The 14,725-nt window shown below is 39.8% G+C and overlaps 1 protein-coding gene across 1 annotated transcript in view; it reads right to left on the bottom strand.

Annotated features, from left to right (window-relative positions):
- The window catches only part of LOC137230786 (tripartite motif-containing protein 77-like), a 42,982-nt gene extending 33,342 nt beyond the window's left edge, over positions 1-9,640 (bottom strand). Inside the window, exon 1 of the mRNA XM_067750831.1 lies at positions 9,505-9,640. The gene's annotated coding sequence lies outside the window, so the exon portion shown is untranslated. The remainder of the gene's footprint in view (positions 1-9,504) is intronic.
- Positions 9,641-14,725: the final 5,085 nt, after the last annotated feature.

The following is a 14,725-nucleotide window of genomic DNA, read 5'->3' as shown; positions in this document are numbered from 1 at the left end:
CCACTAGGAATGAAACAGTGCACAAAAGAACTTTTAAAATCTCAAAAGAGAATCTTAGGAGAAACGTGACAGCAAGATTTTCAAAAGATAAGAGAAAAGAATAATTTTCTGGAGAGGAAACATATCCAAAATGGATCCAAGAAACACCACAAAGCTTGAATAATACCCCAGTATAAGAAGCTGGTTCAAAGTATGACCCCTGAAAGTCCAGGGGACACATCATTTTATATGTGAATCTAGAAAAGTTGCAAGAAACAGTTAACTCTTATTGTGCAAATTGTCTCAGAGCATAGAAAAAGTTGGAAAGCTACTCAGATGAGGCTATTCTGATCTCTGATAGCAAAACGAAAAAAGGACAATAAAAAAATAAAGCTACAGGCCATCTTTGTTTATAAGCATAGATGAAAACATAAACTGGAATGTTATCCAACGAAATACAGCAATATAATAAAAGAATAATACATCATGACCAAATAGAAAGGAAGGATGATTCAACATTGGAAAATTTAATGGTATAATTCAGAATATTAACAAAGTAAATGAAAACTACCATCCTCTTATAGGTACCAAAAAAGCATCTGATGAAATGAAAAATCCATTCATGATTTTACATTCTTACTTGCAAAGCATCAAGAGAAAACTTGTTTTGTAAGATAAAGAATTTCAAGATAAAAAATAGCAAGGAGGGCTTCCCTGGTGGCGCAGTGGTTGAGAGTCCGCCTGCAGATGCAGGGGACACGGGTTCGTGCCCCGGTCCGGGAAGATCCCACATGCCATGGAGCAGCTAGGCCCGTGAGCCATGGAGCGGCTGGGCCTGTGAGCCATGGCCGCTGAGCCTGTGCGTCCGGAGCCTGTGCTCTACAACGGGAGAGGCCACAACAGTGAGAGGCCCACTTACCGCAAAAAAAAAAAAAAAAAAAAAAATAGCAAGGATCACTCTTAACAGTGAAACAAAAGTAACATTCTCATTAAAGTTAGGAAAAAGAGATGCATCAACATGAAAAGCTGCTCAACATCACTAATTATTAGAGAAATGCAAATCAAAACTACAATGAGATATCACCTCACACCAGTCAGAATGGGCATCATCAGAAAATCTACATACAACAAATGCTAGAGAGGGTGCGGAGAAAAGGGAACCCTCTTGCACTGTTGGTGGGAATGTAAGTTGATAGAGCCACTATGGAGAACAGTATGGAGGTTCCTTAAAAAACTAAAAATAGAATTACCATATGATCCAGCAATCCCACTACTGGGTATACACCCAGAGAAAACCATAATTCAAAAAGACACATGCAACCGAATATTCATTGCAGCGCTACTTACAATAGCCAGGTCATGGAAGCAACCTAAATGCCCATCTACAGACGAATGGATAAACAATTTGTGGTACATATATACAATGGAATATTACTCAGCCATAAACAACAATGAAATTGAGTCATTTGTTGAGATGTGGATGGATATAGAGACTGTCATACAGAGTGATGTAAGTCAGAAAGAGAAAAACAAATACCGTATATTAATGCATGTCTGGTGAAGCTAGAAAAATGGTACAGATGAAATGGATGCAGGGCAGAAGGTGAGACACAGATATAGAGAACAAACCTATGGACACCAAGGGGGGAAAACCGTGGTGGGGTGGGGATGGTGCTGTGCTGAATTGGGCGATTGGGATTGACATGTATACACTGATGTGTATAAAACTGATGACTAATAAGAACCTGCAGTATAAACAAACAAACAAAAAACAACTAATACTACACATTCTTTGGATTATTTGTATGGAAATGTTAATATAAATGTTTCAGGCATTATATGAAATTTCTAAAAATCTTATATGTTCTGGTATAATGTTATAAGTCATAATTCTAGTTATTACTTTAAAACGTGTATCTCAGAAATAACTAAATTTCCTTGTCAGTTGCATTATTATGAACTTTCATCAAATCTTTAACCGTGGTCATTTTTAAGTCTTTTGTCATTTACAGACAGTTCTGGGTGTACATTTTTTGCAAAAATGTTCCTATAAGAGGTTTTCATCTTCAAGGAATTCATGGAAAAGACTCTGACAAGTACAGGTTTCTGGTAACTGACTATACTGCTGAATTGAATGAATAAGCATTGTCAAAACACTAATGGAAAACTGATGAATTCATAAAAGTGCTAACAAAAGATCAAGACTTGAAAAAATTTAATTACATGGCACTGAGTGAACTGAGGCGGATGGTTATAATTTTTTTGACTTTCTGTTTGAATAATAAAAAAAAATCCCACAAGGACTCAGAGGCAGAAAATATACAAATCAATTTTCACTGCAAGGAAAGGAGCTGTTACTGTGGAGGATTACTGGACTGAATGTCACTATTATGACATAGTATGAGTGTGTTTCGTGTTTGGTAATTGCAATCCTTGTTGCTCTCGTTGTGGTTATCCATTTACAATGCTTGGTGTCAGTTTATTTATCCCTTAGAAAAATAAAATACAGTGTGTGTGTGTGAAAAAAAAGAAACATATTGAACATACTCCAAGATCAACTTGAACTGTATGGAGCATATGTAATAGTTATAATTTTAGGACAGAAAATATATGTGTACAAATAAACAAAGAAAAAAAGAAAAAAGCAAACTATTTCATTAACCCAATTTCAAGTGCTCCCTTAATACTGTTTCTTAATCCTTTTAAGCTCCCTAATTTCCACCATTCAAATATTTTCTTTCACCTTTCCCTGTCCTCAAACGTCAGGCACACCTATTCCACCCCACTTAGAATCCTTCGAATGTCCTAAAAGTCCCTAAGTGATCTGGCCCACCATCACCTCTTGACCTCTCCCCTTTCTACCCTGCTCCTTGTTCTCTCCTTCCAAACACATTCCTGGTTGTGTCTCAAAAAAGGCCGGTATACTCTTGTCTGATGGTCTTAGCACCATGGCAACTCTCAAGCCTCAACCCAAACATCACCTTTTTAGTGAAGGCTCCTCTGATCCTCTTGCCTTGGATAAAAGTAGAGACAATTTTCTTTCCAAGAAAACAGGTACTCTCTCAAGAAAACAGTTTCAAGTGAAACTTGAACTGATGGTCAGTACCCATGTATCTCTCCCAGATTCTACTCAAATCAGCCCCACTCTAACTGCATCATTCCTGATGCCATCACAGTTGAATGGAATCAGCTCTTCCAAATGTCTAGTAAAAGGCCTCATTTTTAAAGTTATCAGCCCACAAAACACAGGTGTTTTGCCTGAAATTTTTCCTTTAAGATTTCTTACAAGAAAATATATGGCATCTAAAGGTTATACAAATGTCAGGGTCCTTTTAGGTACAGAGGGATTTCCCTGGGAAAGCTGCCAGAATGGGCGGAGCTAGCACAGTGCTCAGGGCATTAAACACCAGTAGTATCTGGACAGCACAAGAACCAGGGAGAGGAGAAGAAAACCATGCTAAAGAAATCCGTGAGGAAGAGCTCAACTGCCTTTAGAGAACAAAGGCATTGAACCTTCCTCACCCTGTAGTCTCCCCAATAAGACTAAGGAAGATCAGCTGGCCTGCCATTGTTCCAAGTAATAGAAACTCCCCACATCTCCTATGGTCTGCAAGAGGTGCCAGAGGTCCCTATATGTTATCTGGGGTCCATTCAACACAAGAGGAAGCTGGGGCCCAATCCTCTACCACCTCTCTCCCCAAAGAGGTCACCACTATTTGGCTTAAACATAACACTTTTATCCTTTGGGTCTGGGATCAGGGACAAAATAATAGCAAGGAAGGGCTTGCTCTCTGTGACCCCTGCTGGTAGCTTTTGTAAGAGTGCATCAAATGCAAGAGGGAAGAGATATGGGAACATATGCATATGTATAACTGATTCACTTTGTTATAAAGCAGAAACTAGCACACCATTGTAAAGGAATTATACTCCAATAATCATTAAAAAAAAAATAAGAGTGCATAAAACGAATGTTTCCTGCAGACCAGAATACTGATGGCAGGGGCCCCTTGAGTGAGCAGTAGTAGCTCTTTATACCTCTGCCCTGGAGCCTCGTGCACCGTGGAATATGCAGCAGGTAGGTAATGGAGGATCAAAAGAATACGCTCTTCTCCTTTTCTTACTTTACTTTACTCTCTCCTTTTCTTACTTTAATGTCAACGATAGAAGAAACAATCTCAAGGTCTCTACAGAATGTATTGGTAATAAATGGTGGGGAGGGGAAGTGGTTGACAATCTAGCCTATTCCTGAGGGAGTGTCACAAATGCACTTAACTTAGCCTCTAAAGATTGGGTGGAAGTCAAATAATATCTCTCTTCCTATTCCAGAAACACCTGATGAGCACTCAAGGGTCTTGGGGATAGATTGTTATGAAGGAGAAGCATTGTTCAAAACTGACCCTAGATGTTCATCCTAAGATGCCTGAACAGTAGGCTACCATAGACTCCTTCCATGACTGGAGGGCTATAGCATCCAAAAGGGCCCAAGGTCCCCAGGTGCCTCCTAATGTACAGGGCTGCTGGCTTTCCCAGACGGCTCCTGTAAATGGCTGGCAGGATATCTAGGCAGCTTAATTCCCCAAGCAGTCTGAAGGTCCCTTTCCTAATAAAGTGGCTGTCTTCAAAGCCCTATATGAAGGAAGAGCAATGGGGAAGGGGACTCCACTACAACAAAGCCCTCCTCAACACGGGATGCCTCTCCATGTAGATGCTGAAGAAATGCAGAGCCTATGTGTGCCTTGGCCCTGATGTGTTTCCTGAAGTTGTCTTTTATGACTTTGTGGAATTTTCTTCCATTCATAAGGGGACTCAAAAGGTGGGAAAAAAGCAAATAGTAAGGTTTCATCAGGGTTAGGGTTTTCCAGCCATGTGTATCTCAAGGAGAGAGGAACAAGTGTCTTGATGGATTGGATGGAGGGATAAGAGAGTGATTAAAATGATGGGCCAGTAAATTTATCCTGGGTAAAAAAGGAAATGAGAACATGAGGGCAATGATGGAGAATGAAACAGTGTTTGATTCATGGGCTGAATGTCTCCATTTGGTCAAATACTTCTATTAGAACACTAGGAAATGTAAGCTAGAAAGAGAATGGGATGCTGGAAACATAGGTGGTACTATCATTATTCCCATTTTATGGAGGAAGAAACTGAGGTGTAGAAAAATTTATATTTAAGTTAATAGCTTGTGTTCTCAATCCCTACAGTTATTTTTGTACTTGACTTATCTTCCATATAAAACTACTTTGAGAGCATTCTCTAGGCCTTTTTCATCATCATATTTTCCAAGGGATCTTGGTACTTCATATAGTGCACACTCCAAAAATGTTTATTAAAAAATAAGTAACGAAAATCATTTGGCACACACTGCAATCTCTCTCCTCTTGGTTACACCCCATCTTTCTTCCTACTCTCCTGTCTCAGGAGAAGAGAAGATACTCCCCCTCTCCAGAGCTAATCTTGCCATTTAAACTCCTTAAATTGACACCTCCCATGCATTCCAAAACTGTGGTCAATTAAATGATCACTATCACCTCTGTAAAGAGTTAAATCATCAGTCATCAGTCTGTTTCCTGATTTAAGCTGCATCCTTTCTCTTACCTTCCTTTCAATACCCAATATGTCAAAACATAAACAAAAATAATCTACGTTTACAAAAACATTTCCTCATCTCTCTCCGCCTATGATTCTGACCCCACTTCTCCACTGAAATTCATCTCTGTAAATCATCACATCGTCTCCCAAGTGCTGCTCCATGGGTTACACTTTATCTCTCTACATCATTGATTCATGGCGCACCTCCTTCCTCCTAAAATGTCTCTGATCTCCAGGGTACTGACAGTCTTCTCCGGTTCTTTTCTTTCTCCTTGGTTCCACTTCTTTTTCTACTACACAAATGCAGTCTTATTTCAAAGCTGAATTCTCATCTCTCTTTTAACTCTTTTTATTTTTCCCCTTAAATTTCCTTTTTATGTTCACGGCATTCTTTAGTATCACACTCTCTCTCTCTTTAAAGATATTATTTAGTGCCATAGCTTTCTCTAATAGCACTGACTTTCTCCTGTGCTTCTGATTTGCTTTTCCTTCATGACTCGCCACTGAGCCCCTGCAAACCAACTTGTTTAGTACAAATTGATCATCTTTCTCCTGAAATTAACTTCCTCCTTTAGAAATCATTTTTTCTAAGGATAGGAATACAGTATCCCAGTTACCGTTGGATATTACATCTCCTTCTCCCTAGTCATATAATCGGTGATGTCAGGGGATCCCGTGACAGTCTACTGTGAGGCCCCAGGGACATCTGTATACCCCAGGGAGGCTTCCTGTGCTCTCCTTCCTTATATAAGAAGCCAAGGATCCAGCTTGCCTTCCTCTCCTACTTATAGCTGTCACCACTCAAGCTAGACCCTGAGGATCTACAAGTAGCGGTCACCTGTATCATGTGATAATCTGCCCATCTCACCCTAATTTTTAATTTTAAAAATTCTTCTACAATGATTTTATTTAAAACTATATAAATATATAATAAAAATTTTCATTCTATGTGAAAACGTCCTCTAAAGAAATGAAAAGTGAATAGTGAAACAATTTAGAAGGAAAATTAATGTCAAAAATTTAAATACCATGCTAAGGGCCTTTCCCGTAATAAACCATAAAATGCTGATTATGAATATCACACAGGCCCTCATTTCTTATTGAATTATTAATAGACAACGAAAACAACGCTAGAGTTGCATATTTGTTTTTGTTTTTGTTGGTTATGCCACGTGGCATGGGGGATCTTAGTTCCCTGACCAGGGATCAAACCTGCCCCCTGCAGTGAAAGCAGAGAGTCCTAACCACTGGACAGACAGAGAAGTTCCCTGTATTTGTTTTATAAACTAAATTATTTTCTTTTTACATTTCTAAGGATCCTAGGAGGAATGAGGCTGGGCTACCATCTATATAAAATAATCTAGATACACATTAGTCTTCAGATATTGAGCATCGAAAGGAAACACTGTGATTTTGTAAGTGTAACTCTTTGTGCAAATCAAAACTTCTCAGAATTTGCCGATTACAATTCCGGTGATCCTTCAGTGCTCCAGACAAATGTCTTCTCTATGGGTCTCAGATGGTTGCTTTTACTGTGAAACCGCCTCCATGTTTCTTTCAATTGGAGCCACAGGTACTAGTTGAGAATAAGTGCCCTTTCGTTTCAGTTACTCTTCCATTTTACCCTTATTCATGGTATCCCCAGTAACACAGAAATTCTTCATCTAAGGAAACCTGACAATTCTGACAATTGAAGAAAAGTATTTTTAGCAGAATGATTAGACTTGATGGACTTCTGGAAATTCGGAGTCTTTCAAAAATAATTCCTCCAAGCTTTCCTGGTGTGTGTGTGTGTGTGTGTCTGTGTGTGTGTCTGTGTCTGTGTGTGTGTGTGTGTGCATGTGCGTGTGTGTGTGTGTGTATGTGTGTGTGCGCTTGCATGTGCATTTGCGTGTGTGTTTTAAACTGGGGAAGGTAAGAAGTGAGGTCAGTTTAATAAATCCTCTCACTGTGGCCATTGTCCAGTTTGCTTATCGTACAGATTGCTCAACAATTTCAGGACAGCAGGAAAGCCTTCTTGTCTTTTACGTTCCGTGCATATTTCAAAGCTATTATTTCAAATGAGGATTGTTGACAGAATGCCTCAGACGTTAGCCATTGTTTCTGCTGACAGCCAATATCTAAACGCTGTGTTTAATAAATTTCCTCTCAAGTTAGAAAGTCTACTTACCGTTTATTGAAAATAATTTTACCCATATTATTTGAAGGCAAAATAAATTCTATTTGATGGAGATAAGTGACTCAACGTTCCCCCTATTATTGGACAGTTATTTTGTTTTTTACTTTTCCACAAGTATTACTAATCCCCTATAAATATCCTATACTTCAGTACCTAGAACAGTATATTTGGTAAAACATTAAATAATGAAATGCCTTGGATTAGATATCTAGAAATGGAATTACTGCATTGCAAGATTTAAACATTAAAAATACTTATAATGTATCGCCAAAGCTTTCCGGAAACATATCACTTTACATCCTCACCATTAACTTTACTCTGAAAAGCAATCTTTAATAATTTGTTAAGAAAATTACTGTGAAAAATTTTGGTGAAAAACTGTAGCTCAAGTTTTAATTTATACTTCTTAAATTACAACTAAGATTGACGTTTTCGTCTTCAGTGAATCTAGCCATTTGTATTGGTTCATATCCTTTGCCCATTTTTCTCTAATATGGTTCTAGTGTTTTTTCTCATCTACTTACATGAACATTTTATACATTATGTGACTATTTCGCATATTTTACACAGTATATGAACATTTTACAAATTGCTCATGTGAATACTTTACATGTTAAACCCTTTGTTTAATGTGTTCATAGTTTTTTCCCAGTTTGCCATTTCTTCAATTTACATTTAATTTTAATTTTAAATGGTTTTGGCACATATTTCAGTTTAGTATATTAAAATGTTGAGTGGGTCGTTTCCTTTGTAATGCCTTTCATGGCCTTTATGTTTAGAAAGTTATTTGCCCATCCAGAGACAGATAAATATTATCTTACAGGGTTTTTCCTCTTTCTATGGTAGTTGTACTTTTAATTTGGATTTTAATTATACCTTTAATTCTAACTGGGGTTTTTGGGTTTATTTTATTAACTTTTTTTATTGTTTTGCGAGTATGGTATGAGGAATAAGGGAGATGTAAGTATGATTCCTAGTCCTAGTGTGTTGTGTTCCTCTCTATTAGTTTATAGGAGCTTTTCTTTGTCCCAGTGCTCTTAAATTTCTTCTGTCTCAAAATTCTTGTTCTTTAGTTTTATGAAAACTTTAGTTCCTTCTTTGACAACTTCCTCTAGTTTGTCCCTCTGCACATTTTCTCCTGTATTTGGATATCAGACCTCATGGACTGGACCTCCAATTCTTGTGTCTTTTCTTCTTCCAATTTTCTATCCCCTTACCACTATGCTTTATCTTCTGAAATTTTCTCTCATCCTTATCTTGTAAACCTACTTCTATTGTCTTTTTCATTTCTCCTATCAAACTTTTAATATTCAACAGCTCATTTCTGTCCCCATAGCTTTTTCAAGTGTATATAGCTTCCTTATCTGCCCCCCACCATTGTCCTATTTTTATTTCACAGGTGCACTTATTTCTTCTCTCAGAAAATACTAAAACCCGGACCCATATTGTGAAAACAAGCTTCATGTAACAATCCTTATGCTTAAAATTGACATTGCAATCTAGTATTTCTGCTGTGTTCTATTTTGTTCCCCTTTAAAAAATATACTGCTGCTACCCCACAAAGTTGTTTCTATGACCCACTAATGGCTCATGTCCTGCAGTTTGGAAAGAAATATTATATAAATCATGTTGAGGCTTTTGATCTTTCAATGTCGGAGACACAATCACATTTGTTTTCTGTGCAGAAATGGACAGACTGGAGTGGCCCAGAATAAATGAAGACAAACATTTATAAAGATCCAGTTGAGAGATGGTACCTTTACTGCGGTGGTGGTAGAGACAGAAGCAGAGTGCCTACTAGGGTGCCTTCACTCACATCTTATTATTTAATCTTATTTCCTCAGCGTGCCACGTGGGGAACTGGACCAGAGCGTTCAGATTCTTGTCCAAGATGGCATAATCAGTGAGTCCTGAGCCAGAATTGAGCCAGGCCCGTCTGCTCCCTAAGCCTGGCCTTTCCTCTAAGTCACAGCAAATCCATGAGGTGAGCCTATAAAATAGGAGAGAAATTGTCAGAAGAGCACATTTTGGAGCTTAAGAACCAATTCCTTGGAGGCTTCAATACCTGAAAAGGTTGACTTTTGTTTGACCCTTGAAATGAAAGGTTCATTGAAATGAAAGGTTGACTTATGTTTGACCCTTGAAATGAAACCTAAATTTATTTCTTAATTATAAAAACAAAAAAAGACACATACAGTGTGATGTCACAGTAACAACCTGACTTGGAGTCCCCTTTGATCTGGAGTTGATGACCCTGGTCATGTGGTACTTGTCCCTCAGCCAGGTCATCCTTACCCTTGTACACCTCTGCCATGTCCACCATGCGAGGCTGTGAGGATTAGGGTTTCCATGGGATTTTTTAATATTTATATTACTATCTAGGATTATACATGCTCCCCAATGTCGATTCATGTTGTCAACTCTAAACACAATTAAACAACTAGAAACCAATCCCTCTCTTTCTCATGTTCTTTATACATGCTCTATTATGCTACTTGTCATGTAAGGGTATTAATCGTTCCTCTGTCTTCTCTACTAGATCATGTACTTTGGGGGACAGGGTGGTCCCTTCTTAGTCTCTGGGTCCCATTGGCTACCACAGAGTCTGGAGTAATAGATGTCAAATTTGATAATTATGTTGTGTTTGAAAAAGTGCAGAATATATAAATAAATTCTCAGTTTTTATTACTAAAGCACTTATATGACTTTAATTCACTGTTTTTCAAACTTTCTTGATCCCTGCTCCCCCCTTTGATAAGCATAACTATCTCTGCCACTACTCCCCCACCCTCTTCGGCAAATTCTACTTTTTCCCCAGACCCCTGTCAGTGACCAACACGCACATAACACAGAACATTTGCACATCCCACAGCCAGGCTGATTTTGTCTACTTTAGTTCCTTTTACTTTATAGTACAAACAAGAAAGCTTCTTTTTGTTTGCTGCTTTCCAAAGGGAAGTTATATGATGATATTGAGTTTACTTTTGCAAATTACAAATGTCCTCACCCCAAGATTCTAGAACACAGTACATCATGGGAGTACCTTGATCTAATTAAAGTTTTTACTGACAGCTCATTCTAGGGGAAGCCTGTCTTTCCCAGCATCTTTATGAGCCATAATTCACTGTCTCCATTTGGTCACCTCTGGTCCCTTTTCTTTGCCACTGACTCTCTTCTCCTGGGGACGAGGTTTCTAACCAGATCCTCTTAGGCCTCTGCACTCACACCCATGCCAATCCAACATGTGTCAATAGCTGTCAGCAAAGACCTGAAGGGGAAGAATAATGGCTGATGTGGAATAAAATGACATTCTACTTGGATTTCAGTGGTTTGGTTGATTCTTTTCCAAGCTGTTTGAAGACATGAGTCAAACTAGACTCTTCTCCAGCCCTGCAGTCCTCACCACCTCTTCTCTCAAACCCAGTTTTGAATCCCTTCATCCCCGCCAATCCATTCTGCAGCTGGAGTGACTTCCTAAAATAAATCTGATGACATCATCCTACTCTTACAGCCCGTCAATCGCTCTCCATGTGCCTTAGGATGAAACCCTGCTACCTACCTGACCCCCAACACCACTGAGATCTGATCCCTTCCTCTTGGGCCTCACGTCTGGCCTGTGCCACCTGGCCGTCTTTGCTCTGAGCAGTACTATTCAACTTCTTGCAGTTTCTACCACAGACAGTGCTCTCTCTTGTCCTGAGACTTTACATCATAAAATACTTCCCTTGGCCTGGAATTCTCACCTTGTATTCCCATCCCTTCAACTCTTTCATTTACCTTTTTTTTCTTTTTTTTTTTTAAACACAATGCAGCCAAACATTAGGTCCTCAACTCATCCATCTTCCTAACAATCATGTACTCACTCACCCCTTGCCCTCCTCCTGCCCTACGTGATGTTAAGGGCCCTGACTGTGCCTTTTTTTTTTTTTTTTTTGCAGCCTGTGGGACCTTAGTTCCATGACCAGGGATCGAACCCAGGCCCCTACAGTGGAAGCACAGAGTCCTAATCACGGGACCACCAGGGAACTCCCTGATTGTGTCTATTAATCCCAGTATTTCCCCTGTATCTCATTGCTACCTTCCCCCTCATATATATACATAGTGCCTGTTATACAGTAAGTATTCAATACAGGGATTAAATAAATGAATAAAAGAAAGGGAGAAAAACCCTTCCATGAAATTTCACTTGGAGTCTCTTGACTCTAGTCCATTCATTCATTTTCAAAATGTTTTTAAAACATCTACCATGAGCACTGGCTAGATGCCGAGTATCCAGGGAGGAACGAGCTTAGACCTGGTCCCTGCTCTCAGGCCAGCACCTCGCAGGGCTCCATGGGTAATCAGAAAAGAAAGCAGAAGTTATCTGATGCTCTGCCTGAGACAGGGAAGGACAACGCTGGGGAACTTTCACGCCACGAGTGAGTTCTGTAACGTAGACTTCATGCTGTGTCACCTCTAGCCCAGGGCAAGACAGATACAGAACTTGGTACCTCAGAACCTGAAGTAGGTAGGGAAGACAGACAGACAGACAGACAAGAAGTTTCGATACAGTGTGAGAAGTGCTCTTTAAGAGAGCTATGTGCTATGAGGGCAGAGAAAGGTCGCTGAAGCTAATCTGGGGAGAAGTAGCTCTGGAAAGACAGTAGCAATGGTGTAAAATCATACTTAATGATGAGATATGTTGAAACTGTGGCTTGTAAACTAGAATGATTAAATTTCTAGGTTCCTGAACCTTCTTCTTTGTCACTCCTCTCTGTTGATTGTCAAACTCTTGTATGAAATTGACAGGTAGTGAGGAAACTAACTACATTTGCATTACCAGGAGAGGAAAGGAGGCTGAGGAGTAGGTGCTATTTGGGTGAGGATGCCTGATTTATATTCCTAATCATGACTAAACCTAAGAAAGGACACCAGGCTCAACCCTCAAGTGAGAAGCAGAAGGCATCAGAGTCAAAAGGGGTGGTTGACACCCAAGCCAACAGGAGGCTGAATCACGCTCTCCTGAAACTGTGGGCAGAAGTGTCTTCTTTCTAGCAAAGCTAAACCTTGGATGATGTCTAGAAGTAATACTAGTCAACCTCAGTCCTCACAGAAGCAGCCATGTGTCCACATGCACACTCTCACCCCATGAGCTTGCACTAAAATAGACATATGGTCCATAGAACTCCTGAGCACTTCCGGATTGCTCAGCTTTTGGATATAGATCCAGATGTTAGGGGACAACTGCAGACAGGAATAACTTTGAGTCTCCTCATGCAGAGAAATATTTAAAATAACTTTTCTGAAACTTTTTTTTTTCAGCTTTCCTTATCTGCAGGGAGAACAGTGTAGTGGTTATGAGCTGGGCCCTGGAGTTAGACTGTCTGGGTGCAAATGTAGTGTGCTCCTGGGCATATTGTGGAACCTCTCTATGTCTCAGTTTCCTCATCTACAAAGTCAGGATAGTGATAGAACCTACCTCCTAGAGTTGTTTTAATTAAGACAACATGCATTAATATACCATGTTTCATTAATTCTAAGACATGCATTTTTCACATTTTAACATGTCTGAAATTGAGGTGCAATTTACAGTCAATAGCATAGCAGAGTTTAGTTGTCTCAGTGGTAGGAAAAATAATGGTGTAGCTTATAATCAGTGGCATCTTAGATGTGATAAAATTCAGGATACAAAGAGCTCAGAAAAATACATAGCACATAAACAGTACTAAATGAATATTTAATAGATGATATAGATATAAATTATATATAGCTCTTCTAACTTCATCAGAGCCAAAATACATAGCTCATTTTTAAACCAATGTCCAAGATAGCAATGGCAAATGATAACATGACTGACCCATTTCCCAGAAAAGCGAGAAGCTGCTCTTAATACTTGGCCTGGAGTTGGTGGCAGCACCTGGTACCCATCCCTTTATCTTAGCCAAGATCTCAGAAAGGTGATATAACTGAGACCCACTTAGATGTGGATACCTTGGACAGGTAGAAGTTTGATGTCTCTTTAGGTCAACATTCTTTACCATAAAGTGGGGGGATTGAGCACCATTTTCTTTTCACAGTTCTGGAGGCAGGAAGTCCAAGACCAGGGTGCCAGCATGGTCAGGTTCTTGGTGGGGGTTCTCTTCCTGGTTTACAGACAGCCACCTTCTTGCTGCATCCTCACATGCTGAAGAGAATAATCGTCTCTCTTTTTAGAAGGGCATTAATCTCATTCATGAGGGCTCCACCCTCATGATCTAATTACTTCCCAATGGCCCCACCTGCAAATCCCGAACTGGAGATTAAGGTGTCAACATATGAATTTTAGGAGGACACATTCGGTCCATAGCAAGGGGGGAGATCGTGGGAAAACGGAATGGAACACAGGAAATGGAATTGCAATGACCAGGCTCCCTAAAGGAGCCAACGAATGTCCATGTCATGAGTGGAGGAAGGGAGGGATTTGACAGTAAGCCACACTCACTTCCTAGAGTGAAGCAGCCAGTGGAAGCATTCAAAGCCAGTCCCATCCCCCTGCACACCTGGTAAGAAAGGAATGCCCGGAGTAGCCATCATTCTCCCAAAAGGTGACCTGTGCCCATTTGTCAGGTACGATTGAGAAAAGTGAACAAGAGAGCTGCCATGAGCCCGAGAACAGAATGAAACAGCTCTTAGAGCCCCAAGAGGCTTTGGCCCTGAACTTGAGGCTGACTGTTCCCAGTAAAAGATGCCTTTCTTCAGAGGCTCTAAAACCAGCAGTTTGGGGGAGAGCCTGGCTATGGTTATGGTAGCTGGGAAGAAGCTGTGGCGTGGTGAAACTGCCTAACTGCCTGTCTGTCTCCGAGCAGATCACAAACGTCATACTATGTTTCCTTAGCACGTAGGACTAGCCTGGCACGGTGAGGGTGCTTAATATTTGTGGAGTCAATGAATGAAGGTCTCATATTGGAATAAGAGAAACAGAGTTTATTCTCTGGCTCTGTAAGTTATTTCAAACCCCAG

The sequence above is a fragment of the Pseudorca crassidens genome, chromosome 9 (assembly GCF_039906515.1).
Source record: "Pseudorca crassidens isolate mPseCra1 chromosome 9, mPseCra1.hap1, whole genome shotgun sequence".
Lineage (NCBI taxonomy): Eukaryota > Metazoa > Chordata > Mammalia > Artiodactyla > Delphinidae > Pseudorca > Pseudorca crassidens.
The sequence above is the reverse complement of the archived record's forward strand: the minus strand, read 5'-3'. Positions and strand labels throughout refer to the sequence as shown.